Source organism: Lathamus discolor, chromosome 5, assembly GCF_037157495.1.
Source record: "Lathamus discolor isolate bLatDis1 chromosome 5, bLatDis1.hap1, whole genome shotgun sequence".
In the NCBI taxonomy this organism is placed as follows: Eukaryota; Metazoa; Chordata; class Aves; order Psittaciformes; family Psittacidae; genus Lathamus; species Lathamus discolor.
The window spans coordinates 7,687,593-7,709,591 of NC_088888.1; the positions used below are offsets into that span (position 1 = coordinate 7,687,593).

The 21,999-nt window shown below is 41.1% G+C and overlaps 1 long non-coding RNA gene across 1 annotated transcript in view; it reads left to right on the forward strand.

Moving 5' to 3' along the window:
- LOC136016003 (uncharacterized) overlaps nucleotides 1-21,999 on the forward strand; it is a 257,578-nt gene that overhangs the window by 58,859 nt on the left and 176,720 nt on the right. Inside the window, exon 3 of the long non-coding RNA XR_010613450.1 lies at nucleotides 14,558-14,595. This is a non-coding gene — a long non-coding RNA (uncharacterized LOC136016003). The remainder of the gene's footprint in view (nucleotides 1-14,557; nucleotides 14,596-21,999) is intronic.

Here is a 21,999-nt window from a genome sequence, read left to right on the forward strand (position 1 = left end):
CATCACTAGTTTTATATGCAGAAAGCATGCAAGATCCATGTGCTGTTTAAATAAAACATTAATATGTACGTACTATTTCCTCTATCTTTATATTGCTGCTTGGATTACTTGATACTAATACTGAAGTTTTTGCGGTAAGGAAAGAGATGTTGATAATTCAATTATCAGAGGATGTCCATAAAATTATTTTAAGTCTTGTCAACTATTTTCTGCATCATTTCATGCCAGTTATTGCAACATCAAGTCTTGTAGATATTGCACATCCTGAATTTCACATCAGGAAGCTATAAATATGTTTTATATTTATATGTATATATATAATAGTTCATATATATAAAAAATAGGTTTTTTTATATATATATATCAGCCACAGCTAAATAAGTGAAATCACAAAGAAGTCAGTTAAAGATCATGCATTTTCTATTAGCTCAAAATTTCAGTGAAGCCAAGGGGATGGTAAAAATACTCCTTCTTCATTCATCATGACCTGCTAAATAGTACTACTGAAAATTTAGAGAAATTCTTCCATGTTCAAATAGAAGCCAGTGAATGTTTGTGCAGGTGTCACCCATCTCCTTACCATTATTGACACTGTAACATCACACTACTATCAAGCAATCAGGCTTTCCAAACTTACAGATGATCACATGCTTGATCTTCCCCATTCATATTGATTCTTTGACAAAGGTATGGATGAAACCCCACCCTTCGCATGTTTTGCAAGAGAAGTTCAGTATTGGGCTGACTTTCCCCTGAAAGGCTTCAGTGCAGTGGGAAAATCATCAAGCCTAGAAGCTCTAATGTTGCTGCTTCTCCATACCCTAGCAGTTTGAGGGCTAGGTTAATTCCCACTGTATTTTCCATGCATGTCCGTAAAAATATTAGCCATGTAGTGTTTTTGGTCTACTGATTATTACCCATCCCTTCTTCTTTGTTCTGTGTCTTCAGCCTGATGCATGAGCATGCCAACATACACCATAGTGGCCCCACCTGACAAGTCCCCTAAAATGCACAAGAGGGATGGTTTCTTCCTCATCATTAACTGAGAATCCAAGATGTAATCTCATACATACCGCAAAAAGCAAACTATTTCAGCAGTGCCTAAAAAAACCTTTGTAATTAACAAAGGTTATAACAAAATCAGTAAAATTTTATTACTTTATCTGAAAAGGCCTAAAATAAATAGGCAAAATAATCCCCAACAGTTACAAAGCTGAAGCTGGAAATAAACTGGTTAAGGCATATGTGTTTCAGAGGACCTTGAGAAGAAAGCAACTTAATCTCTAGCAATAGCTGGCTATGTCCCAGTGCCCAGCTGCAGGAATTGGGGGCATATAAAGAAAGGAGAAGTGAAGCCTTTTTATCTGGGGCTAAAAAGCAGCAGATGATCCAGTGAGATTTCTATGTACCTCTTGTTAGGTGTGTTTGAGAACAGAAGCAGGAAGGACTTAGTGCTGATATTTCCCCGAGAACAAACAGCCTTAAAAGCTAAGAGGAATCCTTATTAGATACATCTTAATACTTTTGAACGTTTTCTTTTTGTATACCTTTAGTCCTGCACATCTATGCTTTTTTCTGTCCTGTGTCTGGCTCGGGGAGCAACAGCACAAGAGGGAGTGAGTCAACAGGAGGCCACAAACACACTCTGAGAGCTGGAGCATCTCTGCTCTGGAGGCTGAGGGTGCTGGGCTTTTTCAGTCTGGAGAAGAGAAGGCTACGAGAAGACCTTATAACAGTCTTTCAAAACCTAAAGGGGCCAGCAAAATATCTGGAAGAGGGGCTTTTGACAAAGGCCTGTAGGAACAGGACAAGGGGAATGGCTTTAAACTGACAGAGGGAGATTGAGATGGGACATTAGGAAGAAATTCTTCCCTGTGAGCAGCGGCAAGACCCTGGCCCAGGGTGCCCAGAGAAGCTGTGGCTGCCCCATCCCTTGCAGTGTTCAAGGCCAGGTTGGGCAGGGCTTGGAGCAACGTGGTCTAGTGGAAGGTGTCCCTGCTCATGGCAGGGGGTTGGAAGTGGATGAGCTTTTAAAGGTCCCTTCCAACCAAACCAGCCTGGGATTCTATGATGCTAATATAAAATTAGAGGTCTACTTTCATTTTATTACTGAAAGATTTAGAAATTTTTCTGGAGGTTGTTGCAAAGTGGTTATTCACTATTCTGGCTCAGGAATGAAACTTGAGTTATGGGGCCTAGTAAGAGAAGGGAAGAAGCTTATTAAGCGTGTGGGATTTGTGATGTGTTTTTTGTGGTTTCCCCTTCCCCCCCATCATCTGCTTCCGAGGACACTTGTTTCATTCAAACCCTCCATCTGTGAACTGCTTGGCATGGGGTATTTCCATTAATGTAGACTTGAGAGGAGGGAATAAGACAGATTTGATCCTCCTACATGCTGTGACATATTTTGCCCTAAGGCAGTATTCCTTCCCTGCCTCAGGCGCTATGTGGAAGAAGAAAGGCAAGATGTTGCTGTGTTTGCGGTGGAGGTGGTGATGTTTGAGTTGGTGTGTAGTTATCAACACATACCTCTAAGTAGCTGCTGATCCTAAAACGCGTTGTTCACCTGAAAGCTATCACTGGTGGGCAAGTCTGTAAGTGCATCTGCAGCTTGCTGTTCAGTAGGAGGGACATGCGAGCACAAATGGACTGCGTTCCCAAAGGACAGAGGAATAAGTGGGAGTGACGATCACACGGCCATCTGCTTAATGGTACAAGTGAATCTTCAACTGTTACAGTAAAATAAGCAGTTGTCATGGTTTTAAACAACAGAGAGTGTTATTTTGTTCTGTTTTCTTCCAAACAAATTATTTTGTGACTATTTGAATTACACATTTAAAATAGTTTTCAGTAACCTGTTAAAAACAAAAGACCTATTAGGAAAGAGCAGTAAATTGCTGCAGGAAACTACAATCCCCTTTGACTAACTGCAAACATCATGAAGTGAACAGGGAAGTAAAAGAAACTCCAAGCGAGTGTTTTGGAGATATATATAGCACTGTAAATAATCTCAGAAGACACCTCTAATAAATAATCTTATCCTGATTTAATCCACACATCCATACCTGTTAATCTAACAAATAGAGTTCAGAAACTCAAATATAGTTTGTAGGTTGTGGCCCAAATGCATATGAAATGGCTGCTAAAATTTGCTTATAGAAAAAATGCCAATGTTTCATACACTTCAATTAGAAGTAATAAATAGTATTTCCCTTCTTTATTTTCTATTAGTGTAAAGCAAACAGTTATTTTCATATTCGCTCCTATAAAGTTTTGTAGAGGTACAGATCTTCTAACTGCATTACAGTTGCTGTTTAAACCATGGGATAAAGAACCAAATTTATATGCAGGTTGAATGGATTTCATAGACAAATAATCCCTTTTTAGGTGAAATGTCCATATAACATCACCATGCAATTAGCTGAAAAATGCCAGTTTCTCAGGACAGAATATTTTTTGCAACTGCGCTGAGGTGTAACACATTGCACACATTGACTTGCTCCCATCAGGCTGCTCTTTGAAATGTAATAGAGCTGATTAACCTGTAGAATACCAGACTGGTTTGGGTTGGAAGGGACCTTAAAGCTTATCCAGTTCTAGCCCCCTGCCATGGGCAGGCACATCTTCCCCTAGACCACATTGCTCCAAGCCCCATCCAACCTGGCCTTGAACACTGCCAGGGATGGGGCAGCCACAGCTTCTCTGGGCACCCTGTGCCAGGGCCTCAGCACCTTCACAGGCAAGAACTTCTTCCTGATGTCTCATCTCAATCTCCCCTCTGTCAGGCTAAAGCCATTCCCCCTTATCCATGTCCCTCTTGTCTTGGGGCCCTAGAGCTGGGCTGGCTACAGGTTACCTCAAGGAGAGGAGTGCAGCAAGTTTCAGAAGAAATTAACACCACTACTTTCAGCTCCAGGTATTCAGTCAGATAATTACGGTGTTTCTCATTAGAACTGGGAGGATGTATGATCCCTTTGACTCCAGCTTTTGATTTTTTATTTCTCAGTTCGATTGAATTGTTGCATATCTGCAAATGGTGTTGTACTAATAATTAATTAAATCATAAAGAAACCAGCCATGGCTGTGTACTGTTCTCAGTAAAAAAAAAATATTTATTCCAGCTATGTTCTCCAGAGCAGTATTTCAGAATTAGTGTTGGAATGCTTTTTTCTTATTCCAGATTGTCATATATTGAATTGTCTTTCCTTAGTCCTTGTTTCTGTTCTTTTATTTTCCCTTTTTCTTGGCTTCAGTTGCTTTTTCATGTCAGTACTTTCTGCTTTCAAAACTGTTTAATGCAAGCTAAATTATCCAGATCATACAAAGATTTAGAACTTCAGATTAAACCCAATAATTTATCCATTGTGAATTTTTGCTATATTACTTAAAATGTGTGACTAGAAAGAATCACAGATGAAATCACACATTTTGGTTCTGGTTTTATTAATATATGGCTACTGGAAATAAGGCTTTCACTATATATTAATGTTCAAAAACTGTAGATGAGGTACTTTGTGGCATGGTTTTGTGGTGGACTTGAGAGTGCTGGGGGAAAGGTTGGATTTGATATTTAAGGTCTTTTCCATCATAGTTGATTCTGTGAGTCTGTGATTGTTGGGAAGAAATAGGTACTTGTAGGCTGATTCAGTCCCATGATATAGGTGTCTGAGACCAGCTGGATGATATGCAGTGGTAATCTTGCAGTCCTCAGTTTCTGGATGCTTAACTTGAAAACAAAGTCCCTGTGAGCTGTGAAAGGAAAAGACAGGCAGTTCTGTCTAAAATGTTAGACCTCTGTAAGACAGCTTGTACAGGGCTCCCAAGTGTGAGAGCATTTGCTTCATTTTTGAGTGGGATGTGATTTGTACATGAAAGATAAGGAGCACATGCATACTGATATGCATAGAAAGTTAAGAGAACTTTGTAACAGCTGGAATCTAAAAGCTATGAGAAAACAAAGCCTGTGTTGTCACCTGGGAAGGCTCCTGTTTATGTGTTTTGCTTGGTTTTGGTTACTGTGCTTTGTGTGTGTGTAGGAGAAAATATCATGAATTGCTGTTGCTGTGCTTCTCCCTTAAGCTTTTGTCCTCTTTGCCCTTCTGCAAGTGAACAAGTAACCACTTTTATCACATTTATTATGCTTCTAGTGCTTCTTTTTCTTTCTGCACTGCAAACATTTCCATCTGCGTGCTATCATACACAAAAAACCTGGGAGGCATCAGATGAAGTAGTCTGCAGAGATTATCTCAATTCATTGCAAACATACAGGGTCCATTTCTGACATCCTCTTTATGCATTTCCCCCACTGCACTGACTGGCCTTTCAAATAAATAAAGTACTAGGAAAATATTAAGAATGAAAGAATCTGGCCTATTGTGACTCAGCTTCATTAGCCAGTTAAAATAATTAGCAGGCAACTGACAGGATATGTAAACAGAAATTTAATGTCAAGTGGTGGAGGCACTGTCTCTGGAAGTGTTCACAACTGTGACTGTGTAAATGAGCTCCTGTGACATGGTTTAGTGGTGGCCTTGGCTAGGGGAGAGGTTGGACTTGATGGTCTTGAAGGTCTTTTCCAACCTGGCTGATTCTGTGATTCTGTGTATATTGTTAGAATGGTTATGGTGGGAACTCTTGAAGCAGCGTGGGGACTGTAACGATGTGTAGAGATAGGTATCTCGAGCTTTCCTACCACAAATGTAAGCATTACCTGAGGGCTGTGTGCACACACAAGCACCAATACTTGTAAAATATACACACAACATTGAGGCTACTCAAGTTTGCATACACAATTTTGAGGCTGGTAAAAGATGGGCTGGGAATTAATGCCATGAACTATTGATTTCCAGGGTGCTTGTCTCCTGTTGTTGGCCACTGCCAGTATTTAAGGGGCTCTGAGGATCCTGAATCACTGTTGACACTCTCTGACCAAAGCTGGCTGTTGTAAGGCATGGGTTTGTCACTCAGAGAACTTCTTTTAGGCTATTCCATGGGTTGGAAATGTTACTAGAGATGAGCAAGAGCATGGCAATATAAAGAATGGAGCTGCTCAAATCCACTATTTTGCTGAATTGTATCATACCAGCATTGGCTGTTGATAAGTTTATTATGCACCTAGTAGGTATCTCTTAATTGTGTCATTTCTGTATTCAGAAGCTAAGTGCATGGTCAGATACTGATCATGACTGAGATCAGGTTTTAAGACCATGGAACTTTGAATGTCATGTTCAGGAGTTTTCTGAGTTGCAGGCTGTCATTGTGCAAAATTGCTTCCGCCTCTGAAACAGATCACACGATAGCCAGATCATAAATCGTATTCTGTCCACAAATGGAGCTGAATTGTGTATGTAGTTAGCTGCTAATCTGTGAGTGATGGACGAAGTGAAAAAGAGGCAGCAGAGACTAAAGCAAGGGTTTATGACAGTAGGTTTTCAGCTGTATTAATGACAGGTTACAGCTGAAACAAATACGCTTTTCAGTGCTGCAAAGCATGTGTGAATGGTTTAGTGGTGGACTTGACAGTGCTGGAGGAACTTGATCCAAAAGGTCTTTTCCAACCTAGCTGATTTTATGCCAGGGAAAGATCTATTGATCTTTGCTTGATCTCCATTGGCCCCTCTCTGCCTTTATAGTGCTGTGTAGGCTACAGAGATAGCATTGTGAACACCAGGTTTCAAGTGACATAAATTGGTTTTATTATTTTGACCTCTGTTGAACCACAGAGAATCAGATCAACTGTTGGAACTGTCTGGGTCCTTGACTGATACAAGTTGGCACATACATTTAGGCTTCATAGAATCACAGACTGGTTTGGGTTTGAAGAGACCTTTAAAGCTCTTCTAGTACTAACCCCCTACCACAGGCAGGGTCACCTTCCACTGTACCAGGTTGCTCCAAGCCCCATCCAGCTTGGCCTTTAGCACTGCCAGGCATGGGGCCGCCACAGCTTCTCTGGACAACCTCTGCCAGCATCTCGCAATCCTCACAGGGAAGAATGAGGAAAAGTTAGCCCGGTTCCAAGTGATTGTATAATGTGTACAACATGTGCATGCTGGTGTGCAAACAAGCATGGAGTGATTTTTGAGTTGTACATATTTTCTGTTTATTTCCAAAGCAAGGAAATACTGTCTTATTGAGACAAATTTATTACTTTCTCATATTGCTGTAGTCATGTTCTAAGTGACAGCAGATGAGGGCTGATTTCCTAATGTGCAGTTTGACTCAGTTAAGCTTACTTTTCAGAGCTAATTACTCTATTGGTGTCAAATTAAATTTTTCCTGCTTTGGCATGATTCAAAATACATTTTCCATAGTTGCCCATAGCTGAAGATAAGACACACAGAAAAAGTAAAGTGAGATGGAAAGCATTTACCTTCTTTTCCCTTTGTCATTGGCTGCATGGTATGATCTTGCAGCAGCTGTTTCATCACCAGAACATTTGTTTCCCATTGAGATTCCTACTGACTTCCACTGAAGCTTTGTTTACAGTGAGAGCAATGAGCTTTAAGCGCATTGTGTGGTTCCACTGTATGGGACAGGTCCTGCAAACAAAGAAGATTGCTTAGGTCTCGGACCTGAGCAGGAAAGGCATTAATGCCAGCACACTGCCAAAAGCTGAAAGCAGTGGGATAGTTTATGCTTTGGAAGGTTCCCATTTTGTGAATTTACTGCATGGGCTCCCTGTTTATTTTGTTTGCCTGCCTTGTGTTGTTACAGCCTTTTATTTCTCTGTTCAGCTTCCCTTCTCACAGTCAAATTCCTTTATGGGGACAACTGCTGTCAGATTTCTCTTTTTCTGCAGATGTTTTTTATTCAATTAGGAGCAGGCTTTGAGCAAGGCTGCATGGTCCAATGGTAGAAAACAGGCACTGCCAAAGACTGCTCAGTTCTGTTGTAAGCCTTGGTGATAGGGTTGAGAAGGGTTCAGTTCTGACTGACCTGATTTTATGTGGCCCCATTGCCTTCATTGTGTGGTTTGTAACACTTAAAATCATAAAATTGTGGAATGGCATGGGTTGGAGGGGACCCTAATGTCATCCAGTTCCACCCCCTCCCATGGGCAGTGACACCTTCCACTAGAGCAGGTTGCTCCAAGCTCTGTCCAACCTGGCCTTGAACACTGCCAGGGATGGATCATTCCCTAAAGCTTTTATTATCTTGGTATAATGTCAGTGAGCTTTACGGGCATAGTATTTGAAATCCTAGGTCCGGACTCAGGGTCTAGAGGTTCTGGATAAAATGAGTTTCAGAGGCAGTGAGCAGAGATCTTGCTGATGCTACCAGCTGTTAAATCAAGCCTTTGGTCCCCCACCTTGAATCTAATCTGCCCCTCTTCTGACAAAGGTATTGTCAGGACTGCTTTGAATGTTGTTTCAGTATAAGAATAGTTTTTAATCCCCATTGTTAAGAAATTGCTGCTGTATTTTTAAAAGCATTGTTAAAGATTTTAAAATAGGTTAGGAGGTCATCTAAGCTTTCTTTTTTTTGCCCCCAGAGAGGTTGTAAAATCCTCTAACCTAGCTGAAGAGACTAACGAATTAAAAGTGTAACAGCTGAATGTGCCATGTGGGTGGATGCCTGGTGCTTGTGCTGCTGGTAATCCCTGCAGAGACTAATTTAATTTGAAAGTGGCAGCTAGCGAAAGAAGCTGACTTCAACTTGAATTTATTTCAGGACTTCGCTTTTTCTTCACTTTAATGTGTCTTATCAAATGCTAAAATAGATTTTGAGAAGTATTTACAGAACCCCACCTGCAGTCTTGCATCTAGCTGTGGGGCGACAACAGAAGAGAGACATGGGGCTGTTGAAGTGAGTCCAGAGGAGGCCATGGAGATGCCCTGAGGGCTGGAGCACCTCTGCTCTGAAGACAGGCTGAGAGGGCTGGGCCTATTCAGCCTGGACAAGAGAAGGGTCCAGGGAGACCTTAGAGGATCTGCCAGTGCATAAAGGGCCCAACAAGAAATCTGGAGAGGGGCTTTCAACAAGGGCCTGTAGGGACAGGACAAGGGGGAATGGCCTTAACCTGAAAGAGGGGAGGTTGAGATGAGACATTAGGAAGAAATTCTTCCCTGTAAGGGTGCTGAGGCCCTGGCCCAGGGTGCCCAGAGCAGCTGTGGCTGCCCCATCCCTGGCAGTGTTCAAGGCCAGGTTGGATGGGGCTTGGGGCTACCTGGTCTAGTGAAAGGTGTCCCTGCCCATGGCAGGCGGTTGGAACTGGATGAGCTTTGAGGTCCCTTCCAACCCAAACCAGTCTGGGATTCTGTGATTCTAATTTTCTGAACAAAATCAGACAGCTTGAGTGAGTCTTCTCTTTAAAAATCATGTAATGATGATCTTAGCTGTAACATTTTAAATTATGTAGTAAATCAAGTGCTGGATGCTTCCTCATATAGTTAGGTCTTAATAGTCATCTCCAGTGGCAGTGATGGGATATGACGAGGTTTTTGATGGATATAGAGGTTGTTCAAGAATTTCTTTCGGCAACAGTCTGCAAAGTCTGTATTTGTTTACACTGTGGAGAATAACATCTGTTTTTCTCTGGTTTTCTTGACAATAGGCACCAACTATATTTTATCATGGCATAAATTTCTCAGAGAGACACTTGATATGTATCTGCAAATTGCAAACATTTTATGTGTGTGTGTTTTCAGAATAAGTAGTTTTCTATATTAAAAATAAGCTGTGCTTGGAGGTAGCCAGGTAGCCAGGGTCCACCATAGCCAGGTGAGAACCTCTGAGCTGGTCTCACTGCTCTTCTTGGCCAGTGCCCAGATGGTTTAAGTTAGCAATCAGAGAGTTAACTAGATTGGAAAAGATTCAAGATCATCAAGTCCAACCATTCCCTCAGGACTGCCTTGGTATTTGTGCACTGTTGAATGGATGTGAAGGAGAGTGCAGGGCATCTTTGTACTGCTGAGATGGGCTCCTGAAAACAAACGTGTGTCCACTGCTGTGTCAGTAGTGAAGGTTGTCAGTCAACACAGAATAACCATCTCTGCAGATAAATTGCAAGTCAGGCCTTATTTTTCTAGTGATGCTTTCTACCTTTCAGGAAAGCATCGAATCCCAGACTAGTTTGTGTTGGAAGGGACCTTAAAGTTCATCTAGATCCAACCACTGCCACGGGCAGGGATGTCTTCCACTAGACCAGGTTGCTCCAAGTGTCGTCCAGCCCTACCTTGAGCACTGCCAGGGATGGATGGTCAGAGCAGATGTCCATGGCTTGGGTGTCTGATTGAAAACATTACTTTGGGTGTGAAGGCAACCTGGATGTTTGATCTGGTAAATATTCTACTTGGACTTCCTATTTCCAGTGAAGTCGGTGGCCAGAACAGGTCCCTAATAGCTTTGTTCCTGCAAAGGACATATCCCCATGATGGGTATGATGTATCCATCATACTGCATACTAACATATCAGACTAACACCTTAAATCATCATCTCAAAATGTCTTTCTTATTGCAGGAAGAGTAAGTACTAACAGCAGTTACCAGACTATGTCTCCTCTGCTAGCGTAAGCCTGGGAATGCTATGTACAAAATGCTGTGGGTGGGTTTGGTTCTGGGTCAGCGCAGCAGAGAGAGCTCAGCTGAGGATATGAACAGAAACAGATATAACCTGCTTATATCTGTGCGTCTCGGTGCTGTGGGCTTGCAGATGGAGAAATGTGGTTTATTTTTACGTGGTAGGGCTTTAGTAATAGTGTAGATGTATGAATTGAGTGGGAACCCCCCCCCCCCCCCCCCATGTAAATAATCATGATTCTGTTCAGACTGGAGAATACTTTGGTGTTAAAATGCAGCTCTCATTCTAAGGCTAAGGTGCAGGGAGCAGAAAGTGAGTACTTGGTCTAGCAAACATCATAAGTCTACTCAGTGCAACTAAAATGTTAAGTGGAAAGCAAATGGTGGGAATCCTCTCATTTTCCAGTTTAGTTCTAAATGAATACAAAGTACTTATATTGTACTGCACAGCTGGAGGTGCGGAGGTACAGACAGTGCTCAGATACAGTTCCCAGCTGGGTCTGAATGTGGTCTGGTGGCTATGTGACTTGATAGCATCAAAGATCTCCAACTAGGATTTTTCTAGGGCTTAGTCAAATCTTCACCAAAATAGAAGTCTGAACTAGTATCTAAGTGGAACCGAAATATCCTGGGAAAAGGTTTGCAACTCTAAACCGAAAGGTGACTCCCAGTATGGAAATGCTGAGAAACTGGGAGAGGTTGATTGAAGTACTGTGCAGATTAACTGTAATTCTAATTTACTTTTCCAATCTCTAAGGGCTTTTGAATTGGAAAAATTACCTGCTTCATGGCTGAGGGACCATGTTACTTAAGGCCTTGGGTGTTCTGGGTGTTCAGACCTCACACACAGGCTTTGCTGTGAACCGGTCAGAGTTTCAAAGTGCAGCTGACGTAAGAGCGATCAGACCTGGAGAAGGCCGTCAGAAATACTGCGTAGGGTTGTGTCAGAAAACATCCTGGACACTTAGCCATGATTGTGTGGCAACTCTGGACTGTAAGCTGTCATAACTAGGGTGTTTTGCAACATAATTTTGTCAGGAAGCATAGTTTGCAGCAAATAAGTCACTAGCTTTTGGGGCCTAATACATGTAATTTAATCCTATTACATTGTTTTCCTCATTCACAGCAGCAGCAAGTGAAACAGTGGTTCTGTGCCATCGAAGTTTCCCAGGTGCTGTCTGTGCCAAAGACTATGCAGACACTGCCATTAAGGCTCCTTGAGGGGGTGCTCAGAGCAGCAGAAAATACACTGTATTTTCTGGATGTCCTCCTAAAGCCGAATGTTAAATTAGACATACTGTCTCAAAGCAAGGCGTGCATAAATAAGCCAGTAAAAAATATACATTGGATGTAATACTGAGTCTTGAGAAATACTTATCGTATGCTTTTCATAGAGTCATGGAATTGTTTAGGTTGAAAAGGGCCTTTAGGGTCCTCAAGTGCAACTGTTCTGCCAGGACTGCCAGGGCCACCTCATCATCTACATGTCTTTTAAATACCTCCAGGGATGGTGACTCCACACTTTTGCATTTAATGCTATAGAATATTTGTTCTGCTGGTCCCTTCTGCTGGGCTGATGAAAGATTAGTTATGAAATGAAAATGAACAAATGATGCCTTTTAGTTTCCATCACTTAGAAGGTTCCTTCCTGAGTAGCCTTGACTTTCATTTTCAGTTCACCAGCTCCTGTGTATGGTCTACAGTGTCTGCTATAGTACACTACAGATTAAATGCTGTGCCACCTAGAATATATATTCTCCCTTCCCCCTCTTTTTAGTCACCCAGGTAATTTTGTTTCTGAGAGTGAAGTCCAGTGCAGTCAAACTTGAATTAAAATGCCAAAGCCTGTCTGAAAGAGTTTTTAAAATTATTTCTTTTTACCCTTGCAGGTGTTGGAGGGCTCTGAAATGTTCTTAGAAGACTGGGGAAAGACTTTGAACTTGAAATAAAACCTAAAATTTTATGTTTTTATTTTCTTTTTTAATTGGCCCCACTGAAACAGTTGGTCAGTGGGGCAGCATATCTGGAGTGTTAAGAGGGGAAGTTCTAAGTGTAATTTGGGAGGTGGTTTCATGTCAGAGTGTTTCAGCTTCCACACAGGTTATTTTTGGTCTGGGTCTGAATTTACACTTGTGTGATGGGCCATTGTTGATAACTGTAGGGGAGGCAATCTCATATGGATCTGTCAGTGAAGTATTTTTAGCTGTGGACAGCTTCTTAGTTTTCATGGAATAGTTGGGTTTGGAGGGACCTTAAAACTCATCCAGTTCCAACCTCCTGCCATGGGCAGGGACACCTTCAACTAGATGAGGTTGCTCCAAGCCCTGTCCGGGCTGGCCTTGAACACTGACAGGAATGGGGCAGCCACAGCTTCTCTGGGCAAGACAGATCGCGTTTGCTTGTGCCTCTTCCGGTGTAGGAACTAGAAGGAATTAAATGTTCATTAATTCAAAGCCAGAAAAGATGCTTCTGCATGTAACACGTACGGGAGATGGGGAACTCCAGCCTCAGGATGCTACACATTTGCCTCACATTCAGAAAATACTGCTTCCGTGATAGACAAATTTTGAGGAGATTCTCTTTAGTTACCAGAACTAATGACAGTATTATCACATATAAATGACATAGGTTTTCTAAATGTATTAAGGGATCTTTGTATGTGATTAACGCAATGACTAATTCAATTCTGGGAAGAAAATGGGTGTGTTGACCTACAGAAGGTTTTGAATTTCTGAAGTGCTTGTCTTCATCAGGAAAAGGTGAAGAGCTCATCTGACTTGGGTTTTTTTTCCCCCTTTTCTCCCCGTCTCCCCTGAGGTTTTATAAGAGTAAAAGGAGCTGGTATGTTTAGGGAAGAAGGAAAGAAAAATGATTTCACTTGCAGATTCATGGGCCTGTCCAATCAAAAGTTTCCCTGCGTGGCTGCTACATTTCTGTAGTGGATTTTGGGTTTAAGTAATCTGTTCTGAAGAGGAAGTATCTCCTCAAAATGCCCCAGAGTGGCTTTGGGCGTGAAAAGACACCTTAGGATAATCATGATGTTTGAAGTGCTTTGCTCAGTCGAGGACTCGTTTAGGACATTTTAAGTAGATAGCATGGCAGATTGTCATCAGATCTGGAAAATTGTCCGTCCATTATCTGTGGTAACATATGTGTGGCACAAAAAGTACGTGAGAATCGCTACAATATACTAGACTTTTGCCAGCTAGATTCTTGCTTATTGCTGGAGAGGATTGAGCCTTGCTGGTATGATCTAAACCAACACCAGTGATGTTGGACTATGCTAAATGCCTAATAGCAGTAAATACAAAGAACTAGGCATTTTTTTGGCTGGTTAGAGTGGCTTGATCCTTTAGGTAGATGGAAGATGAAATTGCAGCCCCATTAGGCTGGGAGCAGCAAACACAAGGGATATTAAATAGGGCTGCATTTAGACTCTCAATTTTTTTTGTGTGTATTCAGCAATGACCTCTATTAGATACCATACAGGTAAACAACAAAATCCCTAACACAAAATACAAGGATACTGGAATAGATCGTAGTTGACACAAACTGGCAGAGATCCACTGACACTGGTGGGGCTGACAGCTTGTATCAGCTCTGTGAATACTGGCTCATATCCAGGGCTTCAGAAGCAGGGTTGAGGCCATTATGTTTTTTCTTGTCTTGTGACAGGGATGTGAATTTGGCTTTAAAAAGTAGGGCAGTATCATTGCTACTGTTTTTAAAAGTTAAAGATCAGTTTTTACATGCCAGCTTGGTCTAGAAATCTCCTTTTGTAACTACTTATGGAAATGAGAGAGATCTAATGCAATTAATCTGAATGATGGAAAGAATCATAGAATAGTTTGGGTTGGAAGGGACCTTCAAAGGTCATCTAGTCCAACCCCCTGCAGTGAGCAAGGACGTCTTCAACTATGATCAGGTTGCTTAATGTTTGCAACTAATTAATAATTTTAATGACATTATTAAAATTTATGAAGAAACTTTTTGTTGCGGTGCACTTATGCATATTTCATTTCTTGCTCCCATTTAGGAATGCAGTAGATCTCCCAGCTCATGGACTCTGCTATGGTAAGTCAAATGGTTCATGTCTTGTGTGTGGATGATTGGGTGCTTTGGCATTGGACTTCTTGGGGAATGAAGCATGGTGCAAGAAGAGACAGAAGAGCTAGTTCTGCTTGTATAGGCTGAAGAGGGATTTTCAGGGTCACCTTTCAGGTTGCACTTTGGCTTCCCTCCTATGTGTCCACTCCAAAGTATCTTCCTTCCGGGGTCGGCGATTTGGCTGACAGAACGTATTTTTAGTGGCTTCTTACAAAGATTTTGTGTTGTCTGCCTTACGTATAGTTGCCTGATTGCCACAAATTTTACATGTTGATTGTGACTTCAGAGATGCATTTAGTGAGACAGATGGAGGCAGGGATCACAGATACGCAAGTCTGGATTTAATTATATGAGCCTAAATGTGAAATGTCTCTTGCTTGGTCTCTTGATTGGATCTTGCGCAGGCAGTGCTTCATATTGTGTTTTTATGGTAGGCTTGGTAGAATATCAGTAAAAAGAATGTTTCCTTACACCTGAGTCTTCATCTGTATGGTTTGCTGTCTGGAAGTAGGCTTATGATATTTTGAAGTTGTCTTTCTTCTCCCTTCAGTTGCACATTAGAGAAATTCCCTCTTGTGTCTTTAATAAAGTACCAGGCAATGAAAGAGGCTTTGTTCATACATCTTTTTCAAATGAAATGTATTTAACTACTGGCACTTAAGAGTAAGGATAAAGTCCAAACAGAGTCAGAATAAGATCTGATTGGAAATCTCAGAGTCTACAAAACCAGGTTAAATGAAAGTTGAAGAGGTTCTGATCTTACATTATTTTATAATGGCTTAGATTAGTCTCCTCAACAGGTTTAATTACATCAGAAGGAATACTCAGCTATACCCAAGAAGGTAATTGCTAATGTAGCAAGGCAGTTACCTACAAACTTTTGGCACAGTGAACTGTTAAATAAAGAATGTGCTAGAAGTGGTCTGTTGCAGAACTGGGCTTTCATTCCTGTATTAGCCCAGTGGCATTGAAAACATTTCACTGAAAGAAGACTGGAAAGTCGTCTAGATGTTCAGCTCAAATACTGCTGTGCCACTGAAGAGTTCCAGCGTGTGTTTATAGACCCTAGGTTTGGTGTTACTTCTGTACTGACAGTGTTTGCTAGCTGTCTGTCCTGTGTCTATTCATGGTTTGTAGAAGAGGAGTAAGGAAATAAGTCACAGACCAGCTTTGAAGAGCAAGCGTCAAATATTTAGTATTATATGTGTGTGCGCAGTATGGGACATACAGGTGATAAATATGTTAAATATATGTTTGGTGACCTCTGAGGCACAGTATGTAGCTCATTGCCCTTCTTTTAAAGCTACTTGTTGCCTGCCAGTAGGAGTTTGAACAAGGCCAGTAGTTAATGGCCATTGTCTCTTGGCACAGTCAGTGGCTGCTGCCTTGAAAACTATGGAGTTGCTGGGTTCAGTCCTTGTGATGGGGAGAGTTCAGCCATTCACTTACTCTTTTTCCTCTTGAAGCTGTCTGGTCCCTTGCCCATTAGTCTGAACAAGACTTTTTTGCAATGTTTAATGATGATCTACTGAAGCAATCCCTTGAACATCTGGATTCCAAGCCTGCTGCTGATCTCTGCTTTTGTTTTTCCATTACTTTTAAATAAAGCAGGAAGGCTGATTAGGGAACACCAAAATTGAAAGCAAATGGGGAAAAAGAAAGAACCTTTGGTGAGGTTGCTGATTGTTTCTCCATGTATGTTAATGCAGTGAGATAGCACTAACTGTTGAAACAAGGCTTCTTCCTATAGGGCTCTTCAGACACAAACTGGTTAACTGTAACTGTGCATATGTCTGAAATAGATACTTTTCCTTGCTATAAAGAAGAGTTTTTAAATAAAGATCAACACTGTTTCTGGGAAGCTGTGGAAAGTTTGTGAATGCTAGGTGAACACCAGTTCCTTTTTCTAAGCATTTCTCAGGCTCCTGGCTCTGACCAGTGTTTACAAGCTTCATTTAATTTCAGTCTGGGTGATGTTTAAAAGAGGCAGAAAAAGCCAACGCTATTTTGATGCTAATGTGCTCAGGACTCTACACTATGATATAATATGCCAATTCCAGGAACTTCAGTGTTATCTTAATAACAAATGAGAAGTACTGAGATTAATGGTGGTTTGTTCACTGTTTTTTTTGAACTCAAGAGAGCAATTGCCATCTAAACTGGGCAGCTGTTTTGATTCTGATGAAGGGGGAGACAGGAAAAATTATTACTTCAGAATAAAAAGTCCAAGAAGATTATTCTTCTCATCTCCTCGCCTCATCACATGCTTTTATCATCTGTCCTTCAGACAGCCAGCTGGTTTGTTTGAAATGAGAAATGCTTTTTTTTTTGTGCTGCTTCCAAAGTACTGTTTGACACTTCTGTGCTGCGTTTGTGGGGAGGACTTAAGAGAGCATAGCTCAAGGAAGTAGGTCTGGGATGTGCCTCGCTCAGAGGTCTCTGTAGAAACAGGCAGATCTCATGGTCCCGCAGTGTGATGGCAATGCTGTTTGCAGGACCAGAGACTGTTAAAAGCCAGATCAGCCTTCAGTGATTGACTTGTGTCCTTGATTCAGTGTGCTCCAGAAATGTGTATCTAAGAATGTGTGTGGCATCTTCTCTAAAGACACATCCAGTTATTGGGGGAGGGGGGGGAGGGAAGGTTTGAACTGAGTTTATCCACTTTTTTCTAAGCTCACTTAGACCATGATTAATATTCCAGTATCCTAACCAGTAGCAGTTCCTTGCATAATGCAGCAGCTGTCCCTTGTAGCCTCTGTACTAGTGCTGTGTGTTGAGACAGCTGTTCTTGTACCCTATAAAAACTCACTGCCAAGCACTGAACAGTTGTGCAGACTAAAGCAGTCCTAATGACCATCTATCTCCTTGAGGAGCTCTTGTCTCTTTAGACTGATAGTAGTTGTTGGAGCAGTCCAACAGTGGGGAGAATGAATGAGAGAAAATGAAAAAAGGGAAGAGGTTTCTGCAGAAGGCAGAGGTTGAACAGGATGTGTAAGGAAAGAAAATAATGAGAAAATGAACAGTGGGAAAAGTGACTAAAAGACCATGAACCAATTCAGAATCATCTGCTCCTGTCTTCCCATGGTGGAGTGGAAACATACACTGTGAGTAGATATAGGTGTATGTGTATACATACTGATGTAGGTACTAATAATTAAGATGCTGTATTGAAAAGAAAAGGCATATAGGAAAAGCAGAATTAGAAAGGAGAATGTACTGGATGCATCAAAGATGGTTCTTTTAAGATAACAATAGTGCACATTAAAATTATTAAATATAAAAATTAGACTGTAGGACTCTGCTTATAAAGAATGACTTAAAGAGACAATACAAAACACTGAAAGGGAGTGAATGCAGATACAAGAAAAAAATGCAGGTTACATGGGCCATTAAAAAGATACTATAAAAAGTTTTCCCAGCTATTTGGATTTTGGGTGGAATTAAACTGCACTAAATTGCTTTGGGTTTAATGAGGAAAATTAAAGCAGATTTTTTTGAAATATTAATATAGGTTCACATTGTGCCTGTGGTCTTTGTAATCATCTTTCTAATGGAGCTTTTCCCCGTTCGCCTGGTGATGAAATGAAAGTGCTTCTCACCTCTTTCTTTCTCAGTGCTCAGCGCACAAAAGGTGGAGTTAATTTAATGCAGGAAATCCAACTACATGGCAGCTAGTCAGAATGCTAAGGAAGTAGATACCAAGTAAAACTTCTTTAGAAAATACCCTGTTTTCTTGTACCAGGCATGTTTTTTTACGTGCCATGTCTTTTTTGAAATGAAACTGAATTCACTACAACATTACACATTTGACAACCATCTGTAGGACTGTAATGAGAGGGCCAGTACTTCAAGCAGTTGTTTAGCGGACAGTGTACCAGTGATGGAGTGTTTCTCAAAGACTCTCTATTAAATAAATGCATGAAGCCTTAACCTGCCACCAGTTCTGTATGTAATGAAAATGCTCCTCATCCTCCTAGGTAAGTATATTCTCCTCTCCTATAGAAGTGAAGGGTCTTAGAGAAAATAGCAAGCGCAGTAAGCATCTTCCAGGGACACATATCTTTTATAGGTAAAATATGAAGTACATACACCTATATTTACAGAATTTGTAGCCAATTGGTTTTGCACAGCGTACGTATCTGAGAGCCATAATAGAAAGGAAGATATTGGAAGTTAATTCTGTTCATCTGTAGTAGCTCTGAGCAAGCTGCACTTGGATTTCTGCCTCAATCCCCAATGTCAGCAGTAAAATCAGTATTATGTCCTCAGGTTGTTTTTCTTTCCTTGGTCTGTTATTTAATCATGGAAGATTTTTGCGTAGTATTACAAGTTTTCTATAACTTGATAATTTTACATTAGGAAGCCCCACTGAAATACTGTTTTCTTTGAAAATGAATACTTAATTGAGAGCTCTGTTTATCCTGCTCATGGGTAGGTCTGGAGGACATATGATTCTCTAAAACCTTCTGATTGCTCTTTGCTCCCACAATCCCTTTGATGATGTCTTCACAAAGCTGTTGACCTCACTTTTTGAGTCTGTCACCAAGCCACTACTTCTGAGAGTTTTGTTGCTGAAGCATATGTTGAGAGAGGATCAAGGAAGGAAGCAGTAAATGCTCCATCTCTGGCAGTGTTCAAGGCCAGGTTGGATGGAGCCTTGGGTGACACGGTTTAGTATGAGGCATCCCTTATGATGGCAGGGGGCTTTTAACTAGATGAGCTTAGGGTCCTTTCCTACCCAAACTATTCTTTGATTCTAAATTCTTTTTATTTGTTTGAATAGCTGAGAAGGAGCTGGTAGGGATCTGTTGTTATTAACTGTGGTTTGAGTCCAAGAGCTTTATACTGTAGCCTTCAAAATCGGTGAGAAATCTCTCCCCCTCAAGCTATGAAGAGTTTTCCCCCAAAGGTCAAGTTTTCTGTGAGCCAAACTTTACATAGATTGGGAAAGAGGTCCTGAAAGACCTCCTTGTGTACAATTACTCCACTGAATTTTTGCTTCTTTACATAGGGTCTAAAACCACATGTACAGAGGGTTCATACATGAGTATGTATCTGCAGCTGTAGTGTGTATGTAGTATTTCATTTTTGTGACTTTTTCAAGCTAAATTACTTAAGCATAACTGCCATAAAATGTGCAAAAGCTGCAGTTCAGTTTTCACTCCAGCAATTCAGTTTGAGGGTTTCTATTCACGTGAAAAGGAAGTAGTAACCCATCTGACAATCTGTCTCACAGCCTATATTGTAATCTGAAAGTATTTAGCGCCTGAAAAAATGATCTCTGTAACCTCTTCATACTTATTTCTTTTGAGTGGATCAGTCCACAATGTGAAAGGGAAGACTGTGACCATATTTCTACTCTTAAGTCATGTGAGAGTGTTAAAAATGATGGAGGAAGAATAAAATAAAGTATAACTTCAGGAATAAATCTGCTTCTGCTCTTCAGTTAGTAAGGCATCTAAGGCATCATGGACAATCTTTTTTGAAGAGCCGTAGTGTTGTCTCTCAGCTTTCTTCTTTTCCTGATGCCCCTTCATACTTTGTAACTTTTTAATTCCTTTCTGTGAAAACAAGTGCAGAAACCTTCCATTTTTTGAAGTATTGCTCTTCAGGAATGTTTTCCTTGCACAATGTCTGAATGCAGTGAAAAGGTGGCACATTTGTACTGCTAGGTATGCCTTTGACTGTGGGAGCCACAGACATCCCCAGAGACCTTTTATGTCTTTATGCGTGAAATGACAAGACACATTATTTCTTTTGTATCTCTGCTTAGGTTTATCTGGGTGGAGTACTGGATGAGGAGAAAGGAGAAAATTGCTAGCTGACGTGTAGAAGCCTAATTGAAGCAAGTAACATAGTTGAGGCATATGCTGTCGTGTGTGGTGTACTGGGGCATTATTTTTGCTGGCTTCTAAAATTTTGAAGATGAGTTGGGTCCAATAATCTCTGGGATGCAGTCTTGGATGATTAGTGTTGAGAAACATCAAACAGTCATATTCGGTAGCCTCTATGCTGTGCATTCAGTAGCCATATGTACTTCCTTGGATATGAAACAACAGGTACCAGCTAAACATTTCGCCTTATGCTGACTTACTACAGCACCTCTGGGGGGGCCCTTATCACTGTTCACTGCAGCAGATGGAAGTGGCTTTACAGCCTGGAGAATTGAGATCAGGAGACAATCCTGTAACTTCAAATCTCAAAGCATACTGTAGCAACATATCCAAGTGTGAAAAGATTTTCGTTTACAGGATTTTGTTATAAATAGCTACAAATGACAACAACCTTACGAGTAGCGCTCACAGGAATCATGTGTTGGGGTGGGAAGGTCTGGAAATGGAAACAGTGATTTTTGGAACATGCTTTTGATTAAGAATCTTCAACTACCTTAATAAAGTTATTTGAATGTCTTTAGTAGGTTATACTTCCAGTTCAGAGAAGCTCATGCCGTAATACCCCCTGTTGTAGAAGACCAGGGTTGTTTGTGTTTTAACACACTGCCTACATGCTAGGAGGTGGAGTTTCCACTCTCTTAAGAATTCATGATTGAATTATCCACTCAGATCCCTGACCCTTGTCCAGAGCTGTTTGATAACCATTGATTCCATGTTCATGGCCAGGCATGCCAAACTGTGAAGCTGGAATCAGACCCTGAACCCAGATCACTCTAATTTTTCCTGCCCTAGCCTGCGGTGTAACGTGGTATCATCCCAAAACATCAATGCAAGAGCTGTTGCTTGTTGAAAGGGACAACTAGTCAAGAGCTGATGATCACAGTGAGCCCCAGTGAAGGCATCCACAAAAAGCAAGGCAAGTGGAATTCAGTCCTCAAAGCCCTCAAGCTCCTCTGTATTTTGTTAGTGTGGTATTTCAGGATTTCATGTCTGCTCCCCAGGCAGTGCATGCTCTATGTGAGAGACAGCCATTGCACATACTTATTCATGTGAGGACAGTTTTATAGAATATCTGACAGTGGGCTAGAACACCAGCTGTTTGGCTCCACTGAGATGTGCAGCACTCATCTGGACTTAGTTTGATTACTTTTGCGTGACTTTAGCTTTAACTCTTCAGCAGCTCTGCCTTGCTTTTAATCAGCACTCATTCCTTTTCTAGTTTTCAGTCCTTGCTGTATACTTTCTGGCAGATGATTTTTTTCTTGCTCAGTCTCTCCGTAGGTTTGGCTGCTGTCTTCAAGAATCCTGTAAAATTAATGCATTGAGCCTCATTTATGATAAGAAAATGCCTTTTAATTTCTGTTGCTATAACTGATGGAAGGCAGAAAGGATGGCATGCAATGTATTCAGGTTTCTGTAGTAGCTCTGCGGTGATAGATGAACAGAAATACTCTGTCTACAATCAGGGCTTTGAATG